The sequence below is a fragment of the Neophocaena asiaeorientalis genome, unplaced genomic scaffold (genome assembly GCF_003031525.2).
Source record: "Neophocaena asiaeorientalis asiaeorientalis breed wild unplaced genomic scaffold, Neophocaena_asiaeorientalis_V1.1 scaffold188, whole genome shotgun sequence".
In the NCBI taxonomy this organism is placed as follows: domain Eukaryota; kingdom Metazoa; phylum Chordata; class Mammalia; order Artiodactyla; family Phocoenidae; genus Neophocaena; species Neophocaena asiaeorientalis.
Genome location: NW_020174156.1, coordinates 4,179,238 through 4,196,187, shown reverse-complemented (window position 1 = coordinate 4,196,187; position 16,950 = coordinate 4,179,238).

Sequence of the window (16,950 nt, the reverse complement as noted above, 5' to 3'; positions counted from 1 at the left end):
CTTCACTGAAGAGAACGTATTTTTCTATATTCTATTGTTGCCTTAAGTTTGATTAGAAAAGGAGTTTGGAAGAAGGAGAGATTGCTTTCTATTGGAGGTATCAAGACATATTTACTTGGAAAAAGGCATCTGAGAATACCTTGAGGAAGAATAATTTGAGAATACTTCTAAAAATGAATAGAACTTGGACTTAGAAAGATGGCACGGATGATAGTGGTGCTGGAGAGTGGTGGTGGTAGAGGACGGTTGGGGCAGATGTGTCTGGGGTGGAGGTGGAGGGGGGCGGTATTATAGACAGAAGCAAGTTTGTGGTCAAAGGCCCTTCCCACAAGCTGTAAAGTGAGAGACCTGTACAGAGAAGATGAGGGGTTCAATTAGTTTGAAACCATTCTGGTTTCAGTCTCATGTGTGTCTCTTACATTCAGACAAGAATGTAAGCTCTTTCTGGTTTCAGAAAGAGTTCTGACTAGCTAGAGTGTGGACTTCATTCTATCACCTACAGGCAATTTGTTTCTAATTTCTTTTTAAGCAGGGGGATGACAAGGTCAAACTGTGTTTAGAAGGATTTTTGGCCATGGCACGATTTGGATGGGGAAGGTATTGGAGGTGTGGAGAGACTGGTTAGGAGGAGATAATATTAGTCCAAGGAAGAGGGTTATTATGGGCTGAACTGTGTCTCTCCTAAATTCATATGTTGAATTTCTACCCCTCAATGCCTCAGCATGTGAGTATTTCAAGATAGGTTTTTAAAGATATAATTAAGGTAAAATGAGGTTGTGTGGGTGGATCCTAATCTAACATGACTGGTGTCCTTATAAGAAGAGGAGATTAGGACACAGACAACACATAGACCGAGGGGAGACCACGTGAGATCACAGTGAGATGGTGGCCATTTGCAACCCAAGGAGAGAGGCCTCAGAAGCCAGACTTGTTGACACCTTGATCTTGGACTTCTAGTCATAGTTTCTCTAGACTTCTGAAAAAATAAATTTCTGTTGTTCAAGTCACCTGGTCTGTGGCATTTTGTTATGGCAGCCCGAGCAAAGTAATACATGGGGTTTATACTAAGGCAGTTTTGTGACAAAACACAGCATTCTACCTGGAGATTTTTGATGTTTGATGTTCTACCTGGAAATTGGTGCTGTTATTTGCTCTCCTAGATAGAGATGTGGCCAATCTTAATAAAAAGACACACAGTTTAACACCGTGACCTCCCAAATGGAGGTGTACCATTGCCATGTTCTAATGCTGAGAGCATGGTACATCTCAAGGCACAAGAACAATATCAACTTTATAGTTGCTGTAATATCTTTATATCTCTCCAGTATATTAAACAGGATCTCTTCTGGTTCACACACTCTGTGCATTTTGCTCCTGCTTTCTTGATCATAAATAATGATATAGAACAAAGGCTGCCTTCAGGTCTTTGTTGATTGAGTTATGAAATATGCCCATTGCCTGAGCTTCTGGGCATCCAGCCACAGAAATCCATCTTGATCCTCCCCTTCCTAACCTGTCCAAAATTTACCCATCAGTCAGTCTAAGGCCTGATTAAGTGTATGGGTTTGTCCTGAACGTGAACAGCAGTTGGGAAGTAAATGAAAAAATATGGGCTATCCCTGTAGTCATATTGCAGGTTTCTAACGGAGAAGAAAACATTGTTGGGGCATCAGGATGGAGTGATATAAATTGGCTCAGTCAAATTCAGCTGTAAGAAGTGGAGCCAGGAGCCCTAAAGGATGCCCATTCAGGTGGCCCAGTGAGGCTAGTGTGATGCTCTTCAGCCTTCTGTAGTGGGGAAGTTACAACTTGGGGAAAGCAGAGGAGGTAAGAAAACTCAGACTAGTCTTAATATTTTTCCCATTTACACTTTTTTTTTAAAGGTCTCATGGAAAATAGCTCCACTGACTGTCTAACCCTGTGCTGCACATTATGGTCCCTGTAAAGCTGGCCGAATCTGCTGAGTATCCAGCACCATCCTGCGTGTTCTAAGGGTGAAGGAAACTACAGGCTCTCAAGAAGCGGACGATCATTTGGGAGGCAGGTCTCTTATTTACCTTATCGTTTTTGTAAATTAGTGTGGAACAGACTGAGCTACAGTTGGCTGACTTGTTGGGGGGTATCAGGCAGCATCTGATTATTTGCTGATATGTGCTCAACCATGAGCCAAGTGAGATGGGAGCCATGAAAGGAGAGTAAGACCCATCTCTGTCCCAAAGAGCTCTTAGGTCAGTGAGTTTCTGAGTCACTAGAAAGTCACTAGACTTTCTTAGATGAAATAGCAGGTAATAAGAGGCAGGGTGCAAATGAATGCTGTCACTCTCTATGTGCTTGAGAACTTAGAATTTCATGAAATTAAGAGGGCCACGTAAGCCAGTTTAGTTTTAGAAGGCTTTGTGAAAAGTAGGGCTTGGGATATTAACTAATTCATTTATTATTCATGCATTTTCCATCCACACAGAAAATATTATAAGCTGTATACAAAGTTCCAAGTTCCGATAAAATATTGAAGGAGACAGGCGTGATTCCTATCCTTTGGAGCTTGGAGTCTAATGTGAGACCAATGTTAGACAAATAAGTTATAAGCGCCTTGAAAGAAAATAGGGGGAGTAGTCTGGAGGAGTGGGCAGTCAGACTGATAGTTGCTTAAGCATCCAATGGATGAGTAAGAGGATCAGGCAGTGGAGGTGGGGAATATTCTAGGTACAGGACACACATATGCAGAGACTTGAAGGGGAGAAGGCACTGCCTATCTACAGAAAGGCAATAAGCCACTGTGACTGGAGAACAGTAAGGGGGAAAATACCATCCAGTGGGGTAAAAAGACAATTCTTATTTCTGATGTTTCTGGGGTCATAGATATCTTTAAAGATCTGTTGAGAGCAATGCACCCTCTCTCCAGAAATATGTTCATACATTCCCAGTTCTGGAAGTTCACAGATTTCCACAAGCCTGCTCATGAACTTCAGAGTGAGAATTCTGTCTGAGGGACGGATGTGATTAGAACTGGCTCTCTGGAGGAAAAAAGGTTTTGGCCCAAGAGAGAGGTTGGGAATGAGTGGTGGTTGTGGGATGGTGGCAGGCAGGGAGTTCGCACTGGGCAGGGTTTTTATCAGTCTCACTCCAGTTCCATTAATTCTCTCAATTCACAGAAGCCAAGGTGAATACTAGGGGAAGGGATATTTTTATGCTTGTGTGCATCTTGAATTTGCTTGCAGTGCTAACAGTGGCATTTGGCCTTTAGATAATGAGTTCTCTCCTCCTCCTGGCTCAGCTCTCTCCTCCCAGTGAGGTTCCCATCAGTACCAGTGAGTTCGTACAATGTGTGAGTGAGGCTATGGCAGAGAAATAGACTCCATGGTGTTGATTTTCTGACTCAATGGGCTTTGAAAACATTAACAAGAATATTAGCAAAGCTGTTGAATACAAATCACTTCCTAATGCATTTTAATTAGTCATTGGCCAGTTAAATTAATCAGTTTGTAAAGTATGCGTAAAGTTAAATTAATCAGTTTGTAAAGTATGTGGAAGGAAAGGTCTATTAAAATAGCATTCATGTTGGTGAGGTAAACCTTTCCATAAACTTAAAACGACAGTCTGGATACTTCCTCCAAATGGAAAATGTGGGCACGTAGGTATGCAGATTCCCTGTGGAGACTATTTTCAATATTAATTATCTTGCTGTGCCTTAAATGGTTTTTGTTTGGGTGTTAAAAGGTTTGTGAAGATTAGATTATTTAAATGGCAAAAATCAATTTTCCTGAACTTGGACAGTCTTTTGCAGTCAATTATAAAAAGCCAAAAGGGGTGAAGAGAGAGGGGGGTTTTATACATCTCATTTCTTCTTTTTCAAATGTGAAAACAAACTGAATTGTTAGTACAAAGAAAAGCAAACTGAGCATGAGAGGAAAAGCAGTGGGTATAAAACACAATTGTCTTTCTTAGACTGACAGTAAACTGGGTGGGAGGGGAAGCCAGTAGCCGTGGCCATGGCCAGAAACCTCATCATGAACTGTATTCCCTGAGCTCAGAAATTTCTTAGTTCAGGTGTCAGGAGGGCTCAGGCAGAAAATGTGAGATAAAAGTGTGCAGTGTGACTTCTCAGAGGAGGGCCTGAAATACGCCCCAAGGAAAGGGAATGTCATCTGTCAAACTGTGAACGCCTGTCTCTTCCCCAGAGTCAATGTGTAGTTTGAGCAAAGTTTGATTTGAATCCAGCAGATGAGTAAGCCTGTAGTCTACCTCAGGCCTGTGCTCAGCTCTGAGTTGGACCTATCCACAAAGAACTTCCTTTTGGGCAGAGGAGAGAAGCCTCATGCATCAGTATAGCTCCTGCTGAGCAGGCTGTGTTATGTACGGGCCATGATGAAGAGGCCGAATGTATAGTAGGCTTGCAGTGAATGTTTGGTAAGCATATTAGTTTGCTACGGCTGCCATAACAAAATACCACAGGCTGGGTGGCTTAAACTACAGAAACGTATTTTCTCACACTACGGAGGCTGAAAGTTCAAGATCAGGGTGTTGGCAGATCTGGTTTCTCCTGAGGCCTCTCTCTTAGGCTTGCAAATGACCACCTTCTCTGTGTGTCCATGCCCCCCTGGTGTCTCTTCCACTTCTTTCGGATTAGGGCCCCACCCGTATGACCTTATTTAACCTTAATTACCTCCTTAAAGGCCCTATCTCCAAATACAGTCACAACGGGAGTCAGAGCTTAAACATATGAATTTGGAGGAGACACGATTCAGTCCATAATATTCAGTGAATGCATGACTGATTGGATGAAAGGGGGAATGAAAAATATAAGTGCATGGTGCTATAAAAATAAATGGAAAGAAAAGATTAATTTTGACTTGAAGAATTAGGGACATTTCTTAGAGGATATGTGATTTGAGCTAGGTCTTGAATAATGGTGAGGACGTTGACAGGACAGTACAAGGGAGGAAAGGGAAGCTATATCTTGCAGAGGACAGAGAAGACTTTCATAAGAGTCTAAACTTGTAAAAAATTATCCCCTATATCTCAGTATAATGGTCTCCACACAGGAGAAAGATGGTGAATTGAACAACAAAACCTCATCATATATCAAAATTGTTGAAATACATATTATGGTAAATTGAAAGGGAAATGGGAAATAGGAAATTTTTTAAATATGGTGAAATACACACATAGTCACACAGAGAGGAGAGAAGAAGAAAATGTATTTAGGAAGTGAAGAGAGGATGGATCCTTCCATTCCCTAGAATTCTGCCATTTGTGGAAACATGACGGGAGGCAACCACTATGCTCATTTCTAACTCAATCATCTGTTCCTTGTGATGTGAAAAGGAAATTAAAATGGAGTTGGTATAGCTAAGAGAGCTCTCTAAAATGGAGCTGGAAGACTATTGAGGAAGTGTGATTTATGCAGTCTCAGCCTGGTTGGAATCTGACCTTTTGACCATTTATTGTCCTAACAAAGGCATCCAGAACATCTGCCAGAAATTCAAGATACTTATTGGATACTTACCCTAAAAAAATTCCTGACAGCCATCCCTTAAGGACAAATATTTTCTTTCTTGTGTCAGAGCACAGCCTCCTGGCTTTTGCCTTTATAAGCCCCTGACCCTTTCTCTTCCCTGGAACACTCTTTTCAATTTTACCCAAATCTGTGTATCCTGAATTGCAATTCTTAAGACCCCAAAGAAACTCTTTTCTTTTTTTTTTTTTTTTTTTTTTTTGGCTGACAGAATATGAACACACATTCAATTTATCTCTATATTGGCAAACACAGTGTTCTGGAGTCTAAGTTTGAATGATACTTTCACCTGATAATCTCACATAAAGAGAAATTTTAGTTATTGTGCTAATATTCAAATGGTTATTAGTAAATTGGATGAAGAGGCAACGAGAAGTAATTGTGAAGACTAGAGAGAGATGAAGAGAAAGATGAGATTAAGAGATGAAGGAGAACCCTCATACACTGTTGGTGGGAATGTAAATTGATACTATGGAAAACATTATGGAGGCTCCTTAAAAAATTAAAAATAGAACTACCATATGACCCAGCAATCCCACTACTGAGCATATACCCAGAGAAAACCATAATTCAAAAAAACACATGCACCTCAATGTTCATAGCAGCACTATTTACAATAGACAGGACATGGAAACAACCTAAATGTCCGTCAACAGAGGAATGGATAAAGAAGATGTGGTACATATATACAATGGAATATTACTCAGCCATAAAAAGGAATGAAATTGGGTCATTTGTAGAGACGTGGATGGACCTAGAGAGTGTCACTCAGAGTGAAGTGAGTCAGAAAGAGAAAAGCAAATATCGTGTAATAATACATATATGTAGAATCTGGAAAAATGGTATAGATGATATTATTTGCAAAGCAGAAATAGAGACAGACGTAGAGAAAAAATGTATGGATAACAAGGGGAAAAGAGGTGGGGTGGGAGGAATTGGGAGACTGGGATTGACACATATACATTATTGATACTATGTATAAAATAGTATCTGATGGGAACATACTGTATAGCACAGGCAACTCTACCTAATGCACTGTGGTAACCTAAATAGGAGGGAAATCCAAAAGGGAGGGGATATCTGTATGTGTATGGCTGATTCATTCTGTTGTGCAGTGGAGGCTAACACAACATTGTAAGGAAACTATACTCCAATAAAAATTAATAATTAAAAAAAAAGAGATGAAGGAATACCTAAAAGGAAGAAATAGGGGATGCACAAGAAGAAGCAGAAACAGAAGTCGGATAGGTTTACAGATGGAGTGTTAGTCAAAGCAGGCAAATTAGTTGTGTGAATTACTCTTGTAGCTCCCCTATTGTTTTCATGAGCTATTGAAAGGCAACACAATCAGGATTAATACCTCTCTTAATAGAATCCACTGGTTAACTAATGATAATAGTTCTTCAACTCCTCTCCCTCAAATCCTAAAAAGCTCTGTTCGGAATGGGAGAGGGATGATAGCCCACCTGGAATAAATTATTCTCTGGGCTTTGAAACAGGGAGCAGAGTAACACCACCCCACATTCTAGCACACTGCTTTTCAATCTTCTCCCTCCTCCAGTCACACCTGAGCAAATGACACTCCCATTATTCTCCCAGCTGGTCATGGTCTGAACCCTCCTTGAGGGGTGGAGAAGAGGACACAGGCTTTTCCAGGAGGAGGTTTCAGAATTTCAGGTGTGTGTAGGGGATGTGCAAGGGGGGGCACAGTCAGGTGCTGATGTAGTTTGAAATCTACTTGCTAGGAAATTCCAGTGCTCCCTTCCAAACATAACCCCCACTCCTGATCACACTTGGTTTGGAATTATTGTTGTAGAATTCTAATCTAAGGTCCTCAGTCTTAAACCAAAGCCTGATACTTAGCGCAGAGGAGGCAGAAGTCCACAGAACTGGATCTGGATAGCCAGAGGGCAACAGGAGGATATTGTTATCTGGCATTACATAGAAAGGGGCAGGGACACATACACTGATGACCTGAACTCTCCATCTTTTATTTTCTTTTCCTACTTCAAGCCATCCCACCCACTACAGTGATCTTCCCAAGTATCCATGGGGTCACAACATCTACCTAAAACCCAGTTATCTTCAGGGTCCTCAGAATAATATTGTGTCTTCATGAAAGACCTCTATAATCTTTTCTAGCCTCACCCTGAGTATATGCAGGCTATGGTGGGAGGACCGGGTGCTGATTGAATATTTTTAAAGCCTTAGGTAATGCTTGGTCCCAACTTGAGCCATCTTTTCTTCCTCGGCAGCCTCCTTGCACATTGCTTAACCCTAGGCCTCTCATCTCATGACCCTGTTGATCTCATTTGCCATATCTAAGAATATTCCCAAGAATGGTACAGACACAACTGGCTAATTCACTCAGTCAAGGGAAAGTCAGAAGATTGGAGTCTAGGTAGAAGTAGTGTTAGAAACAAGCACTTGCAGCAGAAATTTCCCAACTGATTTAAAAAGGCATTATTTGTTGAAACAATAGATTTTTAGGTGGATTGAGAAGGTTTCTCGATTTCTCTCCATTTTCCTATAATACAGATGTCAGGTTTTTCCATTAGTGTTGCGTTTTATTGAGATCACTGCTTCCCACCAGTGGGTTCGAGCCATAAGTGCTCTGATTTTTAGCCATCATAACCTCTCATTACCCAGGTTGTTTGGCCTCATGATCACATAAAGCATACAATAATAGAACCACTGGCATTTTAGATTCTATTACAATTCATAGTTTGTTTAGCACTTCCCCCCCGTACACTTTAATTTCTGTGCACGGCTGAACTGCTTCATTTCCACGGAAATGAAGTTAGACCCAGTGGCTGCAGGCACTTTTGTTCTAGAGGTGGTGATTCACTTTTGGGCTTCTGTGTCTTTCTACCCCTTGTGGGACAAGCACACACACATACGCACACATAGAGCTTTTCCAGACTGTGTTGCTTTCGTTATCTTTCCTAAGAATAGATATGGAAACAAATCTTTGCTCTGCTCAATTGTTTTTAAGACCAGTGGCCCTTAGAAGTCATAGAACAAGTGCATTTAAATGCATTCTGCGTGGCCACGATAACCAAAGGTATATTTCCTACTTTTGGTTGAATACATACACATACACACACTGAGATAGACACAATGTCAACCATTTTTTATGGAATTGACTGTTTCTTAATGGGTCACTTAATTGATCAGTGCATGCTTGCTGAATGAAGTGACCACTTTGTCCCCCTTGAATTCAACTGATTATCAATAAAAGTCATCACGTTGGTTTGGGGGTACAGACAAAACTTTAGCGGCATGTTGAAAATATCTTTGCCTTTCTCATTGTTTTCATGGTGGTATAAAGAGTCTTAATAATATCTGAACACAATCCTTCTGAATGAAGTAAGTTAATGACATCATAAGCTGCCTCTATGGGAAATAATTTTTTTCATTTAAGTAGTGTGAGAATTATAGAACTTCCTGCTGCTACCACATTTGGTGCTATACCACAGGTAAAGTCTCTGCCATTCCTTTTAACGCCTGTTTTTAAGAACTGCTCATCCCCAGAAGAACCACGAAAAAGACCGAGGCTGGGCTGCCTCTATTTTAGCATCAGGCTCAGGTCTTTTTCTTTCCTATTTCATGCTACTCTCTCAGCTACCAGAACACCTGAATTGGGCAATTTTTGCTTGCTTTATCTTCAGTTTTGTCCAACACAGATTTGATTCATTTCCTCTCAGCCCTTCATTTAGTTTCCTACTCCGTCCTTTTCATCTGTCAAACTTCCTTAGCGCTTGACCAATTTGGACCTAGATAATAGCTTCCCTAATCCAAAAAAATACTTGGGTCTTTGAATTTATTCCATCAAAAACATGAATTCAGTGAAATGTGAAGACTTCTAGTTCAAAACTCTGAGAGGAAGGGTTTTTGGTAAATTTCTGGAAGATGAAATGTGGGTGGGAAAGATGGCTGGATAAATGGGTTGGGGGATTCATAGTTGAGAGCTCACACAGGGAGGGAGAGTTTGTCATAAAGAATCTCTTTTCAAGGGATGGCTCCCCCAAAAGGGCGATGTGAGGATGAGGAGTTGAAATAGAGTGATGGATAGAAATTAAGGGGAGTGGAGAGAAATCTGTTTCCTAAATGGCCACATGAGTGAGCCTTCTGACCACAGCATTTGCCTCTCTGTTGATATATGAGAATTTCATTCAAAAGAAGTAGAGAGGCCTCAGTGGAGAGGCAGAGTGCCTCAAAGAGTCCTTCCTTTTTTTGTCTATTTTTTGTTGTGGTCTTTTGGGGTTTCTCCAGCCTGCCTGCCTGTGATCCACGTGTGCAGCACGCTGGAGACCTGCCAGCGGGTCCTGCCAACTTGCAGAGCTTTCCTGCAGCCTCTGTCTCGGGGTGGAAGAGAGAACTTTGGCTCCAGAGTGGAAACAGAAAGGGGACCTCTGAGATTAGTGATGGAAGATATGAATCTCAGAATCTCAGATGGGGTGGGAAGAGATGCTGATCTGAAGATGTGGAATTGAGTGGGGAGAGTGAAAGGACAGTTCAGCCAGTAGGAGAGCACAGTGGTAAAAGGCAGGGACATGGGGTCAGATGTTCAGAGCTCAGAAGAGTTTTCAGTTACAGGAGAGCAGTAGGTTTAAAACTCACTACTATTTTTTAAACGGTGGAACGTTTTGTATGTAAGATTTAAGTATAATAGATTTATACATTAAATATATACATAATGTTATTTAATATATACACAATATAAAATATATACACAATATAAATATTAAGTATAAACATGAAATATAAATATTAAACATAAAATTTAATAAATATAATAAAATTAGGGGCAGGGGCTTACCTGTTCAGCACTTCCTTCCCCACTGTTAATTCCTGACATGGATTCTATAGCATTTCCATGAACACTGGGGTTCCAAAAAATATATAATTTGAAATCTACTGGACCAGACTGTAAAGTACCTACGAGGAAGAGAGGAAGAATGTTGGAAGGGTGAGTTGGGCATTTACTCAGAAGGCTTTGATGGTCATGTAAAAAAGTTTGCATTTTATTCTGGAGACATTGGAGAACCTTGGACATTTATAAATATAAGAATCTGGAAATAAATTATACATATATATATTTGAGGAAGGTTGAACTTTCAGTGTGATGTGGGACAATCAGAATGGTGATACTAGAAGTGAGCAGTCCAGCCTGGAGACTAGAAAGGTTCCAGGCAGGAGGACCTGGGCCACAAGGGTAGAAGCAGCAAGGTAAAACGTAAGGTGGTGTGAGAGGAGGAAGTGATAGGACTTGGATGGAGTGTGTGGGCAGGGGTGGAGGTAGAAGCAGAAGTCAAAGGTGCCCTCAAAGATCTAAGTCTGTGACTGGTGGTAAAAATGATGCTATTAGTAGAGATAAGAAATGCAACCCAAAAGGAAAAGCAGCAGGTTTGAGAAAGGGGATGGTTTGCTGAGAGAATCTAAGGTGCAGTCTTGAGAGTTCAAATTACTTAGGGATCATGAGGGAGGCTAAAAATACATTGATGGGCTGAGAGATACATTTTAAAAGAAGTTAACAAAAAAACAAAAAAAAAGGGAGAGAGAGGAAGCTTATTTTACATGCATCAAGAAAAAGAACACCCCAAAAGAAAAAAAAAAAAAAAAAAGAACACCCTCCACTTCAATAAGATGGTCCAGTGGGGAAAGATCTTTATAAACTTCCTACACAATTCCAATTCCAACCCTGCTTCCCAAGAAACCCACCTGTAGGACACTGTGTCAGAGGTCAGCTCAGGAATGCCCCGTTGCGTGGATGGTAGAGATGTGCCCCAGCAGGACTTGCTTCTGAGGCGGAGGGATGGGAAAGAGTTGAATGGATGGGAGGGGCTGCTGCCTCCTTCTGGCTTAGAAGCCCAGGGTGCAGTCCAAGAACAGACTGCTTCCCTGACACCTCCCAGACCCTGTCTTCTCAAATAGTCCTCTAAATTGCATGGCCTGCCAACCTCCTGAAAACTGTCTTAAAACACCTGGGATTGAAGGTTAAAATTCACAGACAAAATCCTTTTTGTTGCCATAGCAAGTGATCATTGTTAGTCAAGCTATTCAGAGGACAATGAAATCCCCTCTCTTGTCTGCAGTTGCCTTGGCTGGACTCCCCTTGTCCTAACCCCGCTGCCCTGGAGAAGGGGGCTCAGCTGGGTGCAATCTGTCTCTTAGGTCTCCCCACAAGCTCACTGCCACCCTCCAGGATGGCCGATGAAGGGCTGGCACTTGGGCACAAGGCTGCCTGGGGTACGGGCAGGCAGGGGGCTGGGGGCGGTTGTTCCCCAGCCTGGCAAGCCTTGCATCCTGGCCCCTGACCAGGCTGGTAGGAAAGGTGCACCTGGGCCTTCTGTTTTCACTGTTCTGCTAACTGGCATGGACTGGGCTGCATTTCTTTTGCTTCGTTTGAAAGGGCTTTGGGAATAAGGATCTCATATAAATGGAAATTATCTTATTGAAAGTAGAAAGTGCAGGTATGTGTGAGATGGTGAGAAGCATTTCACATAGACTTTTGGTATTATTTTCATCTGGGTGTTCATGATAGGTGACGAAAAGGGACGCTACTTTCTTACTGGCTCTGTCCTGGATCCACGCCTATTCATTCCTAGATTACTTCCACAGTTCTCTAACTGGTCACCTCTAGTCTCCACTATCACACTGTTCAAAATACACTGCAGGATACTACCATATACATGGATAAAGACTACAGTGAAAAAGATAACACCAAGATTGGTGAGGTTGTGGAGCAACTGGGCCTTCCCATAGACTGCTGGCGAGAGTGTGAATTGGAACAGGTCTTGGGCAAATGTTTAGTGGTATCTACTAGAGTTGAGCATTGGCATACACTTTGACCCAGCAAATGCACTCCTACTGTACTCAACAGAAATGAACACACATACCAAAGGGTGTATGAGATGCTCATAAGAACACTGTTAATAGCCCCAATCTGGAAAGAGCCCAAACGTCTCCCTCAATGTTACAGGTGTTACATTGTAGCATATTAGTACAATGGGCATTACACAGCAATAGAAATGAATGAACTGCAATCCTACCACAATATGGCTGAATCTCACAAACACAATAGTGAGCAAAAGAAGCCAAACACAAAAGCACACGTACCATAGTGTTCCATTCATATGAAGTTCAAAAACCAACAAAATTAATCAATAGTATTAGAAGTTAGGATAATGGTTACCTTTGGTGGAAGAGGGGGCTATCAACGACAGGAAGGGAGAATGAGGGGGTCTTCTGCGGAGCTGGCAGTGCTGTGTTTCTTAACCTGGTTACTTGGTTACTTGTTAGGCAGTTACTGGTTACTGGTACTGCGTTGCATGGCTGTGTTCACTTTGTGAAATGCAAGTGTACACTTAATCTATGGTCTATATTATACTTCAACAAAGTTTACAAAATAAACAAAACTCTCGTTGTTTTGATGATGTCACCCACCTGCATAGAAACCTCAGATGGTTCTCCACAGCGTTCCAGTTAAAGTTGAAATTCCTTAGCTTCCAATATGAGCTTTTACAATCTGTCCCCATGTATTTCTCCAGCACCATCTTCTACCCATCCCTGCTAAGTACCCTATGCTCCAGCTACACTGCAGTATTTCACCCATTATTTTAGTCTTCCATGCACTTGTATATCTTTAAGACTTTACTCATGCTGTCCCCTCTCCTTGGAACATGTGTCCACATTTGTTTACTTGCTCACTTAGCTCATAAAATGTCACTTCCTTTAAGAAAACTTCTCTGACTTACCTGGACAGGCGTACTTGCTTCCCTGGTGTTCATATTGTTATTAAAACACACCTGCTTAGTTCAAAGTAAACCCTGGTATGTATTTGCTAAATTAATGATTTCTTGGTGAGCAGAGCAACTAAAATAATGGGATTCATATTTCAAAGAACCTTGTGTCATGGATAGGTGCACAGACTGTCACTAGGAATGACGGGCTTTGCTGTTTCTCATTCTGTTCACTTAGTGCTGTTGCCCTACCCCTCGCAAAGGAAGAGCATCTGTGTGGGCTTCAAAGCTTTTTGTGTGGCTGCATTACTTAGCAGTGCTATCTCTTGATGGTTCCGGTAGCAGCTGCAAGCTAAAGATAACTTTATTTTGCCCTTATCTTTTGGGGGGATAGGGAGGAATAAAGAAGATACATGTATTTGTTTATTTCAAGTTAAAATGCTATTTTAATCTACTGGTTATGAGCAAGAATAAAATAGGGTCAAATTCTGTCATATTCTTAGGACCCTCTGTGCTTCTTGGGCTGTGTTTTATTCTTTAAGCTACATCTCGAGAGAAGTTTCTAGATGTCAAGATTTCATTTCTGCAGATTTAGGTCTCTGCATATTACTTTGATCACACTGTATGACTCAGAAATAATCTTCCAATGTTCTAGCCAGTTACTGCATTAGGAATAAATACATTTAAGGAGATTAATCTTGGCTAGAGAGAATTCATCTTTATATCAAAATACACGAATGCACGTGTGGAGAGAATGAGAAAAAGGAGACTACATGAAAATTTATTTATGAGCCTCCAGGGCTGTAATAGAGAATTAAAAACAAGTGAATAAAAACTCACAGTAATATAACTGGACAACTTTTGGGTGTTTTTTTTTTCCTTCTTGTTTCATATACACCAACTCAAAGCCTTATACTTTCTCCAGTCTCTGCAATTACAGTTACCTAATTCTCTTTCTACCCTGGAGATATGAATGAGCTAAAAAGAGACTTTCTAATCAATGCATAATTATGCAGTCAGATGTAAAATACTGAAAACTAAGTCTGAATCTTAGTTATGAGCTGCATATTTGGAGGTAGATGGGTGGGCTGCAATACAGGGTACAGAGCCTGCCTGGATCTGAGATATACAAGTGACCCTCCTGAGCAGGCATCTGACAAGCCTTGGCTTTTACAGATAATCTTAAAATATTAAAAGCAAAATAATGCTCTAGGGTTTGTGTAGTGCTTTTTGCATTATTTATATTTATTTTAAGGTGCCATCAGGTCATTCCCATGCGTTTAAGGCCATTGTGTAACCTGAAGCATAATGTAGTGAAATGGCTTCCAAACACGTCCCCTCTGAATGTAGATTATTGTAAAGATGTTGCATGCCTCAATCTCCTATGTACCAGTACAAAGTAAACAACCTCCTAGTCTCCTTCTCCTCTAGCCATTACTAGAACCTGGCTGCTGTGTTGATGGCACACAAATACACTCTCGTAGAGCGGACCGAAATCCCTGAGCACACTCCCAGTGGGCCTCCGGAATTAACCACATTAACTTCTACAACCAGGCAGCATTAAACCCAAGTACTTCAGGAGACGTACTTCCCCACCTCAATTGTAATTCACCTGTTGTAAGGGGAGTAGCTTGAGGAAGTGAAGAAAGCATGGACTTGGAAGCCCAAGAGCTCTGGGTTCCATCCTACCTCTGCCATTTTGTTCTTGCGTTTTGGAGTCTGAGATATTCTTTGAATGTACATTCCTTGTGGGTTATTTGGGTTATTTGGGATTTAGTGGCACTCGTGCAAATTTTCCTGGCATATGGTAAAAACTCAAAACTAGTTTGAGCTGAAAAGTTGTGCCATGAAGGCTTAAGAATTTGAGTTCCCATGCAGTTTAAAGGCCCTTACATTTTTAGTGATTCAGAATGTGCTGAGGCAACTAATCCAGTCTTTAACCTGCGCTCCATTTAGTGTCATCACAATGCCTTGCCATTCCAATTAGACATTTTGTCAAATGTATCTAGTTATGTGCTAGATCTTCCCCCACCTAGAAAAATCTCTTTTTACTTATGTTTCAATTTATGATCATGGCCATTTTTTCCAAATACTGGGAAATGTTTTTGGACTCAGGGAAAGTAGGGCCCAAGACTGTTTTACTCTTGGATTTGCCGAACATAGTGGATAAGTGAATGAATGAATGATTGGATCAGAGAGCGCTGCTGATTCTATACAGCTTCGTCGTCTAGAGGAAACAAAAGTCACTAAGTCACATCCTGCTGTCAGCAGGCTCCTGGCATCATCCTTACACTTTAAGGGCAGGGCACCCATTTTGGATGTCAGAGTTCCAAGTTCATGTATTGGATCTGCCGCTGACTCACAGTGCGACTCTGGGCAATTAAAATTAGCTTTGAAATTGAGGGGGAGGGATAATATTTGTCGTGGGGGGGATCAGCTAATTAATTTGTACGACATACAATTTCACAGAAGTAAGGGGGTAACGAGTAAGATCATTAAAGCAAATTAGTTAATATTTCAAAAGTAAAGCATGATGATTACATGGATGAAATTTGAGATTTTTGGGGTTAAAGAGCAGCATGATGACCAGCAACTTGTTACTTCAGTGAAGTAACACAAAGCTTTGAAAAGCTTGTGTTGTTTAGAATGAGAGCATTATTACTAATATTTATTGAATCCAGGTTGAAAACTGCACAAAGACACACCAGCTCTGGATGCCATATACTTGTCTCTCTCATTTTCTCTGTGTCCCTCTCTCCCTCCCACTCACTCTCTCCAGTTGTTCCTAAAATGATTTTTGTCTTTCTGAGGCTTTGATGAGCTTCTTCAAAACACATGAAATCAGAGGTACAGAACCAGGGATAAGAAAAGACCTTGGAGGTCATGTGGTTCCACACCCTAATCTCACCAATTCTTGTCCATTAGGAATGACACCTGTAATTTCCCTGCCATGCGTGCTACAAGCAAGTGAAGTCAACCTGTCTATATTCTCCACTCATTGGTCTCAGGTCTGCCTTAGAATATTACACTGTACTGTCATACAGTACAGTGAGCTGTACTGTCCCCACAAATTCTCCTCTCTTCTAGTGATATAGCCCTAGCTTTTTCATTATTCTACTCCCAGTGTGGATGCCTGTCGCCTCATCACTGTGCCCTCCCTTTTCTGGACTTGATCCAATTTATCCAGTTAATCCACAGTTAACAGCAATGGCCTTGATCTGGTAAATTCCACCTGCCGGCTCCCTGCCTTCACAAGCCTCCTGTCTTACTACTGTGGCCCAGTAGCCCCACTTGAGGATCCAGCCCTGCAGGGCCATTGGAACAGCTCTGACCCTGGTCCATAGACTCTTAGGAGGTCTGTTTTGATAGCTCTTGGGATTCAGCAGCCAGTCAGCCTGACTGCTAAGCCTATTCTGGACTCTGTGACTCAACCATAGTCAGTGTTTTTTCCCATCAAATTCATGTAATTAAATGCTTTTCATTCATCTTTCCATTCTTCATAAAATGTTTATTTAAAATCTACAATGTTAGGGTCTGGGTATTTAAAGATGGATAAATCATAGCATCTGCCTTCAAAGAGTTCCTAGTCTAGTGAGAGAGATGTGTCAGACACATCATTGTATATAGACAGAGCTTGTGAAAGTGTTTTTTTTTTTTTTTTTTTTTTTGGGCTTCCCCCTTTTGTGCCCT